Genomic DNA, 18,932 nt, shown 5'->3' on the forward strand with positions numbered 1-18,932 from the left:
TCAGTTAAACAGATGCTGTGTCCATCTCCCAAGCAAATAGAGTTGCAAAACAACCATTTAAGATCTCCCTCAACTCTTTTGACTTCACACATAGAATACCATTCTGATCTTCCAGATGACTACTTTTGTCCCTTGCTCTTCACCTATCTGTAGAATCCCTTAGGATTCTCCTTCATCTTCTCTGCCTGATCAATCTCATGTTTTCTTTTTGCCCTCCTGATTTCCTTCCAAAGTGTTCTCTTGCATTTGTTATACCCCTCAAGTTCCTCATTTGTTCCTGCCTGCCCATACCTGCTAGGCATCTCCTTCTTTTTCTTAACGAGGGCTTCAATATTCCTCAAAAACCAAGGTTCCTTAAACCTGTTATCCATGTGTTTTATTCTGACTGGAACAGATAAACTCAGTACTCTTAAAATTTCACTATAGGAAGCCTCCCATTTACCAAATACACCTCTGCCAGAAAACAACCTGTCTCAATCCACTCTCACCAGATCCTTTCTCCAATTTAGAATCTCATCTTATCTTGAAACTAATGCCATATTACCTTGGAACTAATAGCATTATGATCACTAGGTACAAAGTGTCCCCCTGCACAAACTTCTGCTACCTGTTCTGTTTCATTCCCTAACAGGAGATCTAGTATCACTCTCTCTTTAGTTGGGTCTTCTATATACTAATTGCAGAAACTTTCTGGAACACATTTGACAACACTTTTCCAAACAGCCCTTTTACAGTATGGGAGTCACAATCTATATGTGGGAAGTTAAAATTATCTACTATCACAACCTTATGTTTCTTGCAACAGCCTGCAATCCCTCTACAAATTTTCTCCTCTAAATACCATAAACTGTTGGGTAGTCCATAATATAATCCCATTCACCGAGTCATACCTTTCTTATTGCTCATCCTATTCCAATATGCCAGTCCATGGACTCCTCTACTGCCGTATGAGGCCACACTCATGTTGGAGGATCAACACCTTATATTCCATCTGGTTAGCCTCTAACTTGATAGTATGAATATCAATTTCTTGAACTCACAGTAATTGCCCCCCTTTCAACATTCCCCATTCCCATTTCCCTCTCTCACCTTATCTCCTTACCTGCCAATCATCTCCCTTTGGTGCTCCACCCACTTCCCTTTCTTCCATGGTCTTCTACCTTCTCCTTTCAGATTCCAGCCTTTATCTCTTTCACCATTCAATTTCTAGCTCTTTACTTCACACCCTCTCCCTCTCCTGATTTCACCTATCATATACCAGATTGTACTTCTTCCTCCCCTCCCCCCACCTTCTTACTCTCTCATACTTTTTCCAGTCCTGATGAAGGGTCTCAGCCCAAAATATCAACCGTTTACTCTTTTTCCTAGATGCTGCCTGACCTGCTGAGTTCCTCTAGCATTTTGTGGGCATTTCATATCCTTCTTATTCTTCAGTTCTTCCCATAAAGCCTCACTAGATGAGCTCTGCAGTCTTTCCTGAGTACTGCCATGACTTTTCCCTGACGGATAATGCCATTTCTTCCTCTTTAATCTCTCCTATTCTAACATATCTAAAGCAACAGAACCCCAAAACACTGAACTGCCAGTCCTGCCCATCCTACAACCAAATCTCACTAATGGCTACAGTGTCATAATTCCATGTGCTGAACAATGCCTTTCCTACAACACTCCTTACATTGAAATACATGCAGCTCAGAACATTAGTCCCACCATACTCAACCTTTTGACTCCTGACCTTGCATATAGGTTTAATAACATCCTTCTCAACAACATTTCTATCTGTTCTGGTGCTCCAGTTCCCATATCCCTGTTATTACTAAAATATGTTTGGCAAGGCTCTACAGAACCCTGCTGTTCTAATTCACAATAAATATAGAATAGCATCAAATGTTATCCAGCACCCAGTATAACAGTGGGTAACAGTGGCTCTGTTCTCCCCTGAGTGCAGCTGGGTCCTACTCCACTCTTGGTGGCCTCTTTGCTTCTCTTCCTCCATATTGAAGGAGGATATCTGCAATACAGCTGGAATTTTCATTTGGCGACCAACACAATGTCTACATTCTGTGTGAGTCCAGGCACTGTCAGTCTTGATGCTCCAACAGGTATGTAGACAGATATTCCTCACTTCTTGCAGATATGATATCATGGGATACCATATTTGTAGACCTGGCTCACCCATAAGCAATATGGTAAGCAAAAGCAACACTGTTGGAGGAGAGAGCAACTCTCGTGACAAAGATAAGGAATGGTGTCTATTACTCCACACTTTTGTATATTTACAGGAACCAGAAATTATATTTTCAAATGAAAGAAGAATAGTTATCATCTGAAGCCTCAATATCTTTTAATATTCTTTAGAGGAAATGGGTGCAAAGAATTATCCACACCTTATTCTTCCAGAGCACTTTATAGCAAACACGGAAACTCCACATAAAGGAAGAAGGCAAGGATATTCTTCAAATCCTATTAGCAAGCCTTAAAATCATCTTAAAGGAACAAATAAGGACAACTATTTCATAATGATTGTGCGAATTTGAGGTTGAATGCAGTTTTTCTTCTTCAAGCCTGTGTAGATATTGATGAACAGTCTTTTGTTATATACGTTGTCTCTTTTTTTTTGTTGCTTTGCATGAGGTGCCTCCTGCAATCTGCACCCACCTCCAACCCCTTCACCTTGCATTTGTTGACGAGTCCTTACTTCATGGCAGCTGTAGTCATGGCAACACCCGAAACCTGCGATAAGCAGGTGCCACGTGATCAGGTGTGGCAAATGAAAGCAACTGGACTCTCAATACTACAAATGGCTTCAGATAAACGATGCTTTTATTTGGTGTTCACATTTGCTGCATTTAAATAGAAAATACAATGACAGAGAGTGTTGACCACCAGGAGGAACAGCAAGAGGGAGAGTTAATATGATGCTGGGGTCTTTGCTGCTTTATCAGTGCTTTCCCAGTCTTTCTCCCACAACATTTTAACCTGATTGACTTTGGGTATCGGACAAGGTCTGGCTCAGAAGAATAAGAGTCTGATTTAAATAGCACTTCTTAACACAACATCCTCTTTGTAAACATAGGTTCAATTACAGTTTGAAAGGGTTCATTGAGAATGGACCTGCCAGCATCATATTAACTCCCTCAGCACGCTGTTAATTTTTGGTCAAATTCTTCCTTGTAATTCAGCCTTATGTTTAAATGCAGCAAACGTAAATACTAAATAGGAACATCAGTTATCAGAAGTCTAGAATTGAGAGTCCAGTCTCTTCCATTCACTAGGCCTGATCATGTGGCACTTGCTTATCATAGTTCCTTGACATTGTCATGACTTTGTCTGCCATGAAATGGAGCCTCATCTACAAGAGCAAAGAGAAAGGGGAGGAAGTGGAGTGGAGATAACAGGAGCCATCTCATGTCTAGGAACAGCTGGTGGGCTTAGTGGTACAGATTTACAATGTTAATGTGGACTTTTCTTTGCTGGCGTCCTCAATCCCCTTCAATTCACTGGGGACTCCTGCCTAACCGTACAGTCCTACCTGCTGATTCTGGGTTGAAGTTGAGTCCTAGGAATTAAAACCCATTGGAGCTTGGTGTACAACTAACACACATTCTCGAATCCTGAACATGAGAAAGTCTGCAGATGCTGGGTACCCTAAAATGCTGGAGGAACTCAGCAGGTCAGGCAGCATCTATGGAAAAAATGAAACAGTGAATGTTTAGGGCCAAGGTCCGTCTTCAGGACTTTTAGAACCCTGCCTTATTTGAAAACACAATACAGTATTTTCTGGCTCAAATATAAATGACAGCGTCAGGTTAGGAGGTTGATTCTACTTCCCAATAACCTGTATAATTTGAAAACTAGATGCAAAGTACCCCTAAGGTGTAGGTGAGTAAATAGAATCTGGGGAGAACTGATGGGAATGTGGGGAGAATAAAGTGGAATTACAAATTTTAATACAAATGTGTAATTGATGGTCATCAGTGACACAATGGGCTGAAGGATCTGTTTCTGGCTATGTCAATCCACAACTATATGACTCTACTCTTGGAAATGACAACTATGTACATTTCACGTGAAGGCATGGGCCAGCTCAGTCATGTTTGGCATCCACTATTCATCATCTGTAAGAAAAACATTAAATGTGATTCCTTCTTGGTATATGCTGAAATAAAATGGAAGTCTGTAAGACAAAATGGTGTTAGTTTGGAGTGGGATTGTTTTGAGAAAGTACAAGAGAACCAGCCCACAGCACGTTTTAGAGAAAGTTAAAGGAGTTCAAGTCTATATTCATAACACCAGATAATGGTGGAAAACATGCTTGTCTGGGGAAAGTGCGATCAATGTGCATTCTCACGGGGAAGTACTCCTGTAAAGGCATTTGAAGGGTATAAAAAGGGGCAAGTCCCTTGTGCAAGGGGAGAGAGGAAAGAGACTGAGAAGGATAGTGAAAAAGAGCGAGTGACATGAACCCTCTCTTAGGATTAGCGTTAGTGATGGAGTTGAAGAAAGGAACAAATATGTCAAGATGGTAAGAGTACATCAGAAGAGAGAGAGAAAAGGCTGCATTCTGCAGATCAGCTCATTTGGTGAATGATAAATATTAGTTTGCTTTCTGTACTGCTATTTCATTAACCACTTGTTTTGTGTTTTATATTGCATATTCTATATAAATTTAATAAAACAATTTATTGTGGTTTAAACTGCATACAGTGTTCCCTGTGTTTGCAGATGCATATACAAATGCCTATTACTGAGTCAGGAAAGAACAATGAACAAATTTTTAAATAATTTTCATTACATTCCCTTATTCTCTACCCTTTCACATCTGAATAGTCTTCCAATGCTTGATTCTAGACTCTCATTTGAGAGAACAACCCTGTGAAATGTGGGAACTGTGGGAAGATGTTTCAGCATTGGATATTCTTCCTTAGTAGAATAAGAAATAAAGCTGTAAGCATGAGGGATGAAATTAAAAACTAGAATTCCATCACTTACTATTGCCAAAGTAGATGCACAAGTTTCCATTATGGGCCAAACCTTAATGCAGGGAACTGCATCTGTAATTAAATGTTGAGATATCTGACTGGTACCTCGCAGAAGTATTGCTGAAGTATTAATGTAGCAAATCTTGAGCTCAACAGCACCACAGCAGAGGCCTCTAAGCAAAAATATTTCAAATTGGCCAGTTCTGATTTTTTTCTTTACTGTCCTTGTTATTTGCAAAAGATAGGGCAGTGGTTTCCTGCAGGCAACAAAAAAGATCACTAAGACCTGATGCACCATCAAAAACTCACTCTGAGACGTAAGGTGAGATATCGGCTTTTTTTGACTGGAATAAGGAACAAACAGTGAGTGACCACCATACTACATCCTGGAGACTGAGAGGCCGGGCTCAGGCCTTGATCACCTTTATACAGGGGTCTGTGGGAGGAGCCACAGGAGCAGTCAGCAGGGGGCGTGTCCAGATAGGTATATGCAGTTCACCACAAGACCCTGACGTTTAGACTACAATGACATACAACTGAAAAGCCCTCCATAGATGTAACAACTGTAATGCAAGTTTCAGTGTGAAAATCTGCCAATGCATTTCTTCCCCATTGTTTCAAAACTCAACCCAGGTCCAGCTCTGGTCACACACCCAGCCCACACTTCAGACTCAAGCTCCTGTTGCAAACCAACTTTCCTGTTACCCAGATCTCACAAATACATGGATTCACACAACGGTAAATTAAAAGGTAACAAGGACCTAGTCTGTATAAATTAAGTTGACATAAGTTAAAGAATTTGAAAAAAGTAATCCCCAGAGGAGAGGATACACGTATCACAGGCTTGTGACATATCACACCTCTGAACTTCAATTATAAAGAACCTGCTCCCAGGCATCTTTTAGAAGCCTCATTCGCAAGAATATGGCAGAACTGAGAAACCTCAGTACTTATACATTAAGACCAAGAAATGGTGGAAATATTCAGCAATGCTTCTGTCATTGTGGTGAGAGAACTAACTAAATATTCAAGATAATATGCAATCACAAAACATTAATAGGAATATTTTTAACTTCTATAACTAAATAGCCAATTGCTATGTAACTTAGCTATTGTTCAATTATTCGCTAATGTGCTGTAATCTACTCCCTAAGTATTGAATGTTTGGAGGTGCAACTTATTAAAACTAAGATCTCAGTGCAGAGAAAATAACATCTGTGTGACAAAGATAGTACCAATGAGAAGAGGAAAGGGTAACATTGGAATTAAGAATTAATTAAATTTGATCTTCCTGTATTGTTCTGGTATATTTGAACTTAAGACTACTAACCCCATTCTGCCTCTGACAAGATATGTTTACTAGTTAAGGTATTGGACTAATAATTAACGTGATTCATTAAATGAGTAAGATGCAAAGTCAAATACCACTACACCAGCTGGGGCATTTACATTTGGTTATTAACATCAGATATTAAATTGGGCAAAAGCACTTGCTTTAGCAATGGTATCCATAAAATAGAGTTATAAAAACTCAGCTGGTTCAAAGTGCCCTTCATTTACCCAATATCCAGAGCAATGTAAATGATTCTTAACTACCATTTGAAATGGTCCAGCAAGCCACTCAGCTGTTAAAACCATATTAGAATGGGTTAAAAATAAAGCCATGTAAACTGCATTGGATTGGATGAAGTCGTGCCCAAGCTCAAATTAAATAGAAACAGGAAAACCACCTGCCAATTCAAACCTGTGGAGCTTCCTCAAATGATGAATCAGTGAATCTCCATGTTGAAAAAGGGAAAAAAACACAAAGGGCATCAGGGAGACAGATTCCATAACAAGTGGGTCAGTAATATCACGAACCAGGCCCTGAAGGTTACAGGGCTAGGTCTATAGCAAATAGTGAATAAATTATTATAATGAATCAATCCACTTGATCTCACTCTCATGTCAGGTGCATCTGTCCTTGATAGTCACCAGCAGGAAAGTCAAATGGGATGGGACTGGCATCTCCCAAAACTGTATTTTGTGAGGCAGTGTGGACCATCAGCAAAAAGATTAGAATTTATAACCTTATGGTCTGTACAAGGTCTCACTCTCTTTACCAACAACCCAGGTAACTGACTGTGAGGTTGAAAGAGTAGGTCAGGAGTGGCAGAAGGATATATAACAATAAGCAGCCAAACTGGTGAAACTGTAACATGGGTCTATATGCATGCTAAACCACAAAGGTAGTAATCCATCATGCAACCAATGATCGGTTTGTTTACAATTGAGTCACATGTGAAAGATATTGGTCAATTAAGCAACCAACAGGAGGAGGAGGCACCAGGAAAATTCCCACCCTCCAATCTCATGGCCAGGCATAGGTTTTAACTTCAAGTACTTGTAACAATCCTCAGCCAGAAGTGCCATTTGACTGATCCTCATGATATTCCCATCATTACAGAAGCCAGTCTAACTATTTTGATTCACTTAATGCAATGAAGATTCAGCTGAGAGTATTTAAACCATAAGACATGGGAATAGAACTAGACTATTCAGCCTGCTCTGCCATTCCATCATGGCTGATCTCAGATCCCACTCAACCCCATACACCTGCTTTCTCGCTATAACCTTTGATGCCCTGACTGATCAGGAAATGATCAGTTTCCATTTTAAATATACCCAGAGACTTGGCCTCCACTGCAATCTGTGCTAGAGCATTCCACAGATTTATAACTCTCCAGCTATAAAAAAAAAATCTTCCTTACTTCTGCTCTAAAAGGTTGCCCCTCAATTTTGAGGCTGAGCTCTCTAGTTCTGGATAGCCCCATCATACGAAACATCCTCTCCACATCCATCCTATCTAGTCATTTCAAGATTTGGTAGGTTCAATGAGATCCCCCTGCATTCTCCTAACTTCCAATGAGTACAGGGCCAAAGCTGCCAAATGCTCCTCACATGTTAACCCCATCATTCCGGAATCATCCTTCTGAACCTCCTCTGGACTCTCTCTAATGACAACACATCCCTTCTGAGATATGGGATCCAAAACTCTTGACAATGCTCTTATTCTGGCCTGACTAGTGTCTTATAAAAGTTCAGCAGTATCTCCTTGCCTTTATATTCTATTCCCCTTGAAATAAATGCCAACATTGCATTTGCCTTCTTTACCACAGACTCAACCTGTAAATTGACCTCCTGAGAGTCTTCCATAAGGACTCTTAAGTCCCTCTGCCCCTCTGATGTTTGAACCTTCTCCCCATTTATATAATAGTCTGCATTATTGTTCCTTTTATCAAAATGCATTATCATACATTTCCCAACACTGCATTCCATCTGCCACTTTTTTGTCCAGTCTTCCAATCTGTCTCAGTCCTGCTGCAATCGCATTGCTTCCTCAGCACTACCTACCCCTCCACCTATCTTCATATCATCCGCAAACTTTGCCACAATGCCACCAATTCCATACTTGGTACAGCAAAGGCTAAAGGTCCAGACAGCTTCTCAAATTAATGATGAAGGCTTACATTCTAGAATGACCTGCATCTCTAGCCAAGATATTCCAATACATTTACGACACTGGCATTTACTCATCAATATGGAAGATTGCCCAAGCTTCTACTATTGACAAATGATGGACAACTGCTGTTCAATCTCTCTATTCTTTACCATCAGCAAAGTAATGCTAGCAGTATCACCATAAAGGCCTTAATTCATCTCATTGGTCCTCTTCACTGCCTTTTTTCAATCATGAACTGAGTACCAAAGCTGAGTCTAAATAACTAATACCATGTCATCAAGACACCACTTGGTCAAGCACGGCATGTTGACGTCCTGGTAAAACTGAACTCATTCGAGGAAGTACATTTATAATTGTTGCCACAGAAAAACAAAGATGATTGGAACTGTTAGAGGCCAATTATGCCAGCCCCAGGGCACCATGGCAGGAGTTCCCCAGGGCCATGTCTCAGTCCCAAGCAACACATACAAAATGCTGATGGAACGCAGCAGTTTAGGCAGCATCTATAGGGAGAAGCGCTGTCAACCTTTCAGGCCGAGACCCTTCGTCAGGACTAACAGGAATGAGGTTGGAATTGGAACAGGGTATGGTGAAGTCAAGACAGTTGATGTCCCATCAGCAATTAGCAATAAAGAGATCCAGAGCAGGCAGAGACCAGAGCGGGGTGTCCATGAAGAGGAGGAGGGCTGAAGACAGGAGGAGGGGTCATCGGTGGGGGTAGGAGAGTCGTTGCCAAAGAAGTAAGCTCGGAGACAGAGCCGGCGGAAGAACAGTTCAGCGTCATGGCGTACGCAGAACTGGCTGAAGTGTGGGTGAAGGGGGACAAAGCTGAGGCCCTTAATGAGGACAGAGCGCTCTGCCTCAGAGAGTTGAAGGTCGGAGGAGATGGTAAAGACCCGGCACGGATGAGAGATGTGATCAGAGGAGGGAGGGAGGCTGGTGGTGTCGGTGGAGAGGGGAGGGTTGGGGTGAGAGGAAGATGGAGCCTCTGAGGGCCCAGGAGCTGATGATGGGATCTGAGAGAGAGGAGATTGCAGAGTGGTGGTGGGGGAAGGGGAGACGGGAGTCACAATCGCAGCATGTGAAGACCCGGCCTGGAGTTCAGGCTGGAGTCGCAGTCGATGGTTGTGCAATTGCTTTGAAGCTGTCCAAGATTTTTGGAACCTGCGTTGATGGTGCTGGAGTCCAGGTTGTGAATATGCCCTGGGTAGCTAGGGCAGCCGAGATCGATGGCCGGACCCAGGGCCGCGATACAAAATCCATGCTCTGGGGTCTGCAGATGGAAGATCTTGCGATCCTTGCAGGATATGATAAAGTCAAAGAAATGGCGATTGCACACATGGATCCGACAAAGGATGAAATAACGGACAGGTCCATTGCAAACGGAGAAAAAGGTGTCCCAGAGGCATGGAAGGGATTGTGATAGGGACGTCAGGTACCTTCTTATGGCAGAGAGTGTCACCCTCAGAGCTCAACAGGAGAAACAACGGGAGGCAGAGTCAATTAAATGTGAAGCAGTGAGGTTAGAATTGGAACATGATGTGGTGAAAGGAGTGAGGTTGGAATTGGAACACAGTGTGGTGAAAGGAGTGAGGTTGGAATTTGAACACAGTGTGGTGAAAGGAGTGAGGTTGGAATTGGAACATGGTGTGGCGAAAGGAGTGAGGTTGGAATTGGAACATGGTGTGGTTAAAGGAGTGAGGTTGGAATTGGAACATGGTGTGGTGAAAGGAGTGAGGTTAGAATTTGAACACAGTGTGGTGAAAGGAGTGAGGTTGGAATTGGAACACAGTGTGGTGAAAGGAGTGAGGTTGGAATTGGAACATGGTGTGGTTAAAGGAGTGAGGTTGGAATTGGAACATGGTGTGGTGAAAGGAGTGAGGTTAGAATTTGAACACAGTGTGGCGAAAGGAGTGAGGTTGGAATTGGAACACAGTGTGGTGAAAGGAGTGAGGTTGGAATTGGAACACAGTGTGGTGAAAGGAGTGAGGTTAGAATTTGAACACAGTGTGGTGAAAGAAGTGAGGTTGGAATTGGAACACAGTGTGGTGAAAGGAGTGAGGTTGGAATTGGAACACAGTGTGGTGAAAGGAGTGAGGTTGGAATTGGAACATGGTGTGGTTAAAGGAGTGAGGTTGGAATTGGAACATGGTGTGGTGAAAGGAGTGAGGTTAGAATTTGAACACAATGTGGCGAAAGGAGTGAGGTTGGAATTGGAACACAGTGTGGTTAAAGGAATGAGGTTGGAATTTGAACACAGTGTGGCGAAAGGAGTGAGGTTGGAATTGGAACACAGTGTGGTTAAAGGAGTGAGGTTGGAATTTGAACACAGTGTGGTTAAAGGAGTGAGGTTGGAATTGGAACATGGTGTGGTGAAAGGAGTGAGGTTGGAATTGGAACATGATGTGGTGAAAGGAGTGAGGTTGGAATTGGAACATGATGTGGTGAAAGGAGTGAGGTTGGAATTGGAACATGGTGTGGTTAAAGGAGTGAGGTTGGAATTGGAACACAGTGTGGTTAAAGGAGTGAAGTTGGAATTGGAACACAGTGTGGTGAAAGGAGTGAGGTTGGAATTGGAACACAGTGTGGTTAAAGGAGTGAAGTTGGAATTGGAACACAGTGTGGCGAAAGGAGTGAGGTTGGAATTGGAACACAGTGTGGTGAAAGGAGTGAGGTTGGAATTGGAACACAGTGTGGTGAAAGGAGTGAGGTTGAAATTGGAACACAGTGTGGTGAAAGGAGTGAGGTTGGAATTGGAACACAGTGTGGTGAAAGGAGTGAGGTTGGAATTGGAACATGGTGTGGTGAAAGGAGTGAGGTTGGAATTTGAACACGGTGTGGTGAAAGGAGTGAGGTTGGAATTGGAACACAGTGTGGTTAAAGGAGTGAGGTTGGAATTGGAACATGATGTGGTTAAAGGAGTGAGGTTGGAATTGGAACATGGTGTGGTGAAAGGAGTGAGGTTGGAATTTGAACACGGTGTGGTGAAGTCGAGACGGTTGATGTCCCATTGGCTATTAGCAATAAAGAGATCCAGAGCAGGCAGAAGACCAGAGGAGTGAGGTTGGAATTGGAACACAGTGTGGTGAATGGAGACCCAGACATTGTCATCTACTTCATTACTGATCTTCCTTCTATTATAAGTCAGATGTGTGGATGTTCACTGATAATGCACAGTATTCGATTCCATTTGAACCCACTCAATCAGTAAGCAGTTCACAAATGTATGTAGCAACACCTAGACGACACTTGGGCATGGGCTGATACACAGAAAGTAACATATACACCACATTCACCAGCAATGACAACCTCTAGCAAGAGAGAGCATTATTGTCTAACCCGGACATTCGTGACCTTTATTATACCAGTTCCTCCACCGTCAACACCTTGGGTTCCCCAGTAACTAGAAGCTAAACTGGACTGACCAATTAAGTACTGTGTTTACATGAGCAAGTCAATTGGGTATCCTGCATTAACTAACAACCTGACTCTCTAAACTCTTCCCACAATTTTCAATGCACGAGCCAGGAAGGTGATAGAGTACTTTCCATTTGCCCAAAGCAGTACAGTTACCATGATCAGTGTCGGATTACCAAAAACATGAACCATCTGGTAAATTTGGGGGAGCCAGACAAATTGAAATTAACCTGTAAATGCATGTTTATTCATTTTGAGAGGTCTAGTAAGAGAGGACTTTGGTTATGGTCCAGGGAGAATTAATGAACAGGGGAACCTTGGAGTAAATATTCATAGTTCTCAAAATGTGGCAGTGTCGGTAAATAAGGTGCTGAAGAAAGTTCACAAGATGTCAGCCTTCATTACTCCAGGTATAGAACACACTCAGTGGCTACTTTATTAGATACATCTGCTCAATAATTCAAATATCTAATCATGTGGCAGAAACACAATGTATGAAAGCATGCAGAGCTGGTTTAGAGGTACAGCTGTTATTCAGACCAAACATCAGAATGGGGAAGAAGTGTGATCTAAGTGTCTTTGACTGTGAATGATTGTTGGTGTCAGGTGGGATGGTTTGAGTATCACAGAAACTGCTGAATTCCTGGGATTTTCACACACAACAGTCTCTAGAGTTTACAGACAAACAAAAAAACACCCAGTGAGCAGAAGTTCTGTGAGCAAAAATAACAGAGGTCAGAGGAGACTGGACAAATTGGTCAAACCGTTAAGAAGGCAACAGAAACTCAAATAACCACACGTTACAACAGAAGAACATCTCTGAACACACAATATGTCAAACCTTGAAGTGGGACAGACTACAGCAGCAGAAGATCACAAATAAACCCTCAGTGGCAACTTTATTAAGTACAGGAAGTACTGAGCAAGGAGTTCATAGTACAACTTTATAAAACTTCGGTTAGACCACAACTGAAGTAATATATGCAGTTCTGGTTATTACTCTATGGTCAGGAAATTTACAGAGGAGATTTACTGGGATGCTGCCTGAAATTGGAACATTTTATTAACGAGGGCAGACTGAACAGTTGGGCTTGTTTTCCTGGAGCAGGGGAGGATTCATCAAATTACCAAGAATATTTAAGTATGGGCAGTAGCATCCCTTAAATGAATTTAATTATTAGGCAAATTGATGTATATTCTCACATGTACCAGGAGAGGCTGAGTGGAGATCAAATAGACATATGCAAAATTATCAGTAGACAGGAAAGGATAAATAACGAGAAACTTCTCCCCATAACAGTGGTGTTTAAAGCCAGGGGCATAAGTTAAGGTGAAGAGGAATAGGTGAGAAGGGATTTACGGTTGGTTGCGGTCTAGAACATAATGCCCAAGGTGACAAAGGCAGAAGGCCCATGGGAACACCACCATGTTCCCCTTCATGTTTCAAACTTTTCTTGGAAATATATTGTATTTCCTTCACTGTTACTCTACCTAAAATCTTGCACTGATAGCCAACAACACCAGATGAACTGTTGCTGTTCAAACACAGCTCAACACTGTAGCTATTGCAGCTCAAGGCATTCCAGAGTTTAAAGTTCAAATTCTGGTGCCTTTCTGTAAGGAGTTTCTGTATGTCCTCCCCATGGAAAGTGTGGGTTTTCCACGGATGCTCCAGTTTCCCCCCACAGTACCAATGATATACTGGGTAGGTTAATTGGTCATTGTAAATTGTCCTGTGATTAGGTTAAGGTTAGTTGGAATTGTGGGGTTCCTGGGACGGCAAGGCTCGAAGGACTGGAAGGGCCTACTCCGTGTTGTATTGCTAAAATTAAATAAGGTTACTCACCATCAAAATATCAAGGACATTTAAAGATGGGCAGTAACACCCACCTCCCTTAAATGAATTAAAATACTAGGTAAATTGTTTTATTATTGTCACACATACCAAGGTGCAGTGAAAAATTTTGTTTTGCAAGCCAACCATACAAATCATTCCATTACATCAATACATTGAGATAGTACAATGGAAAATCGGTAACAGTATGCAGAGTGTTACAGAGAAAGTGCAATGCAGGCAGACAATAACATGCAGAACCACAACGAGATACAGCAGATTGTGCGGCTAAGAATCCATCTTATATAAGAGGTCCGTTCAATAGTCCTATTGCAGAGAAATAGAAGCTGTCCTTGAGCCTGGTGGTAAATGTTTTCAGGCTTTAATATCTTCTGCCAAATGGAAGAGGGGAGAAGAGAGGATGTTTTGAGTGGGTGGGGTCATCAATTACTCTACTGTAATCTATAATAACCTTCTTCGCTATAAACTATGCCTCCTAATCTTGCGTCATTCACAAATTTTCAGCAATTTAAAGTTAGTAACACTGCAGGTGCATTACCCACAGTGTACATGTATTTTCTCTATATCACCCAAGATACATCATAGCCATACAGTATTTTACCACCAACCCTTTCTGCAGCTCAACCCCACATTCCCCATACATGCTGATTGAAAAGTGCTCTACAAAATCATAAAAGCCATGAGAAAATAAGTCTAGAACTGGCATTAGAAAACATGACTACCTCCCTCTGCTATTGGAATAGAATTAAAGCATAAGTTGTTGACACCAGTTACGACACTTTACATTTATGTCATGTCAGTAAAATGTTAAAACTCTCAAACTGATTTTAGGTCTGAGACAGATATGGTAATAGTAGCACAATGCAAGACTATAATGTTAAAAGGGAAGATTGGGAGTAATGGAGAGTGCTCGGTTAACGCACTCAGTACACGTGCATTTACACTACACGCACAAACATTGTCACTCTGTTGAAGTTGCACTGAGAGCGCACACTTCATTGTCTTCCCCCAGTATATTCCACAAATGAGTCCTAAAGGGTTTGTCGTTGTGCTGCCTTTCCTGCCATACTGTTTGAAATATTCCATTTCTTTAGTGATGGGGTTGTGTAAATGATGTGTACATATTGTTTGTACACTGTATGTAAGATAGATACTACTATTTATTTTGTAATATAATTATAACTACATTGTGAAGTGCATTATATTCTGATTCATGTGTTGTCTTAAGTTAACTTTGTGGGTAATTAAAGATGGTATATTCAAGATTCAAGATTCAAGATTCAAAAACTTTATTGTCGTTCTAACCATACATCAGCTCTGCAGGGCAGAATGAGACAGCGTTTCCCAGGAGCAGTGCAATCATAACATAACAAATGCAACACTAAATAATAAACATAACAATAAAAAGTAAATAATAAATAGTAGAACACACAGCCACATGTCAGTTAAAGCAAGTTATAAGTGTCCAGTGCAAGTTAAAAGTGTCCAAAGCAGAGTCAGGTAGAGCAGCTATTTAGCAGTCTGACTGCCTGTGGGAGGAAGCTGTTTAGAAGCCTTGTGGTTTTAGTTTTGATGCTCCTGTAACATTTACCTGATGGCAGAAGAACAAACAGTTCATGGAGAGGGTGTGAGGGGTCTTTAATGATGTATCGTGTCTTCTGGAGGCATTGACTCTGAAAGAGGTCTTGGACAGTAGGTAGGGAGACCCCAATAACCTTCTCTGCTCCCCTAACCACCCTCTGCAAGGCTTTTTTGTTGGCAGCACTGCAGCTGGAGTACCAGGTTGTGATGCAAAAGGTCAGCACACTCTCAACCACGCCTCTGTAGAAATGTAGTTAAGATGTTAGTGGGGAGTGATGCTTGTTTAAGCTTCCTCAGAAAGTGCAATCTCTGCTGGGCTCATTTCACAATCCCAGTGGTGTTCCTGGACCAGGTGAGATTGTCCGAGATCTGCACCCCAAGGAACTTGATGTTTTCCATTCTCTCCACTGTGGAGCCTCTGATGCTGACCGTCTGAAATCGACAATCATCTCCTTGGTTTTGGTGACATTAAGCATCAAGTTGTTGTCACTGCACCAGCTCTGTAGGTGTTTGACCTCCTCCCTGTACATTGTTTCTTCATTTTTGCTGATGAGCCCCACTACTGTGGTATCATCAGCAAATTTAATGATCAGGTTCTCCTTGAATCTGGCTGCACAGTCATGTGTTAGTAGTGTAAACAGCAATGGGCTAAGCACACAGCCTTGTTGTGATCCAGTGCTCAGTGTGATGGAGTCAGAGATGTTCCTGTCTATAAAAATGGGACAGATTTCTCTCAGTGGGAGAAAGAGATTGAGCTACCAGGAATTCATACTGGACATAGAATGTATCTATTATTGTATTTTCTGGTAGATATCTTTTTGTAAGTATTGGCAGTTTTCTTGTTAATATTTTTGCTAAATTTTTGTTTGATATTGATGCACTAATAAACACCCTTGCATTAATGGGCTAAGTAGCTCCAGCCATTTTGTCTCTTCAGTCAAAACCCATGAATCGTAATATATGGTAACAATAGTAGGATACCCATAAATAAATGTGTTTAAATTGAACAAAAGTGGAACTCGGGTCCTGAGTCAGGAAACTCCCAGAGGCAAAGAATCAAGAAGTTGCCTGGGAAACAGTGGAGACCTCAGAGGAGGAAGAACTCTCCGAACCCTTGCTGGAAAATCTGTTCCGAGACTTTTTGGCTGCCCAGTGGAGGAGACATGATGCTTTTAGGAAGGAATTCTAAAGCCTGAGGAAAGGTTGCCAAAATGCTGTCTTACCAACTAGGTGACGATATTGAAAACTATCTCCTCAGGTTCAAGAGGAGGAGTGGGCCTGTCAACTGGTGCTACTACTGATGTATAAAGCTCTTAAAGCCTATACTGCAATGGATGAAGAGAAGTCCAACAACTATCCTGACCTGAAGGAGGTGCTGCTGGCTAAATTTGATCTCTTGGTAGAAAGCTTTTGTCAATGCTTCTGCTCCAGTTCTCTACCACCGGGGAAGTCACCCACACAAATATATCATCACCTGAAGGGTTTCTACCGTCGATGGGTTCGACCAGACCAGAAGAGGAGGTTGGTGAGACCATGGTTTTGGAGCAGCTGCTACAAGTGCTTCCTCCAGAGACCAGAACATGGGTCCAAGAGTATGAGCCAGCAGATGGACTCACTGCAGCCCATCTGCCCTGCAGAGCCACAATGCCTGAAAGGGGGAGACATCATGGCCATCATTCTGAAGCAATAGAGACACCAACCCTCCAAGGCACTGTCAGGGTAACTCTGTGGAATTGGGAAATGGGAGAAATGAGGGTAAAGAACCTTTGGTAGTTGCTCCTAAGTCTTTTATTTGCTACCATTGTCAGCAGCCAGGTCATAAGTCCTCTGTATGTCCTCTCAAGAAACACAAATTGTCAGGTATGTGCTATGTAGCAAGAGAGGAATGTGAAAATGATAATGACTGTAATGATTGTGACTGTTAATGAAAAACAAGCAGAATGTGAGGAGAAAGAGACTTTGTTTATAGTTGTCAAAGTCAATAGAAAACGCGTTAAAGCTCTTTTAAATTCTGGTACCACGCTGTCATTTATTAAGAAAAGTCATGCCACTGCTTTTGGTAAACAAGAGAAAATCTGCAGATGCTGGAAATCCAAGCAACACACACAAAATGCTGAAGGAACTTATGGGAAAGAGTACAGTCGACGTTTTGGGACGAGACCCTTTGGCAGGACTGGAAAAAAAAATGAGGGGTAGAGTTAAAAGGTGAGGGGAGGGGTGAAATAAATAGCTGGGAAGTTGATTGGTAAAAGACATACAGGAGAAGGGGGAGTCAATAGGTAGGTAGAGTAGGCCATGGAAGAAAGAAAAGAGGGGCGTAGCACCAGAGGAAGGCGATGAGCGAGCAAGCAGGAAGGTAAGGTGAGAGAGGGAAAAGGGAATGGGGAATGGTGAAGGAGAGGGGGGCCATTACCACACGCTCTAAAAGTCGATGTTCCTGCCATCAGGTTGGAGGCTACCCAGATGGGATATTAGGTGTTGTTCCTCCAACCTGAGTGTGACGTCATCACAACAGTAGAGGAGGCCATGGATTGACATGTTGAAATGGGAATGAGAAGTGGAATTAAAATGGGTGGCCACTGGGAGATCATGCTTCTTCGAGCAGACGAGGTGATCAGCAAAGCGGTCTTATGTCGGGCCTTCTGGTGGACAGGGCTTAGGTGCTCGGTGAAGCAGTCTCCCAATCTACATCAGACACGTTCCCCCCCACCCTTCACCATTCCCTCACCCTATCTCCTTGCCCTCCCATTGCCTCCCTCTGGTACTCCTCCCCCCATTTCTTTCCTCCATGGCCTTCTGTCCTCTCCTAACAAACTTCCCCTTCTCCAGCCCTGTATCTTTTTCACCAATCAACTTCCCAGATCTTTACTTCATCCTTTCCCCTCCTGGTTTCACCAATCACCTTGTGTTTCTCTCTCCTCCCCCCACCTTTTAAATCTAATCCACATCCTTTTTTTTCTGGTCCTACTGAAGGGTCTCAGTCCAAAACGTCGACTGTACTTTTTTCCATAGATACTGCCTGGCCTGCTGAGCACTCTGTGTGTGTCCCCTGCATTTGGTGTTGACTACAGTCACCAAACACCTGTTCAATGTGTCCTTGGTGACTGTAAGTCTGAGCCTCGGGCAGAACTCACTCCTGGGCTAGATGACCACAAGTATTTGACAAATGGGGGGGGGGGGGGGGTGCTGGAAAAACAATGAGTTGGCGTGAATCTGGGGAAAGATTTACCTGTGTTACATGAGTTACTAAGGAAGGGAAACAGCCAATCATATCCATTAATCCAGGAGTAGGTAGTGCTGTTTTGTATTTTGACATGATTCCTGCCAACACAAAGCAATGGTGGGGTGTTACAATCCCTACCTGACTTAGATGCGCGTCTATGCGAGGGAGGAACCAAAAGACCTAGAAAGTCACACCAGCAATGGCACCCTGAGAAATATGCTGGTTCTCCTGCCTCTGGTGATATTTGTACAGGTGATATACCCATAGATTATGATATTAAGGGGCCTGGGAAGGTTGACCTCTCCTATCTTTGATTGCCACCAAAGAGTGGAGCTACAAGAGAGTTTTACTGACTTTCTACAACTGTTCCAA

Source organism: Hypanus sabinus, chromosome 16, assembly GCF_030144855.1.
Source record: "Hypanus sabinus isolate sHypSab1 chromosome 16, sHypSab1.hap1, whole genome shotgun sequence".
Classification (NCBI taxonomy): domain Eukaryota; kingdom Metazoa; phylum Chordata; class Chondrichthyes; order Myliobatiformes; family Dasyatidae; genus Hypanus; species Hypanus sabinus.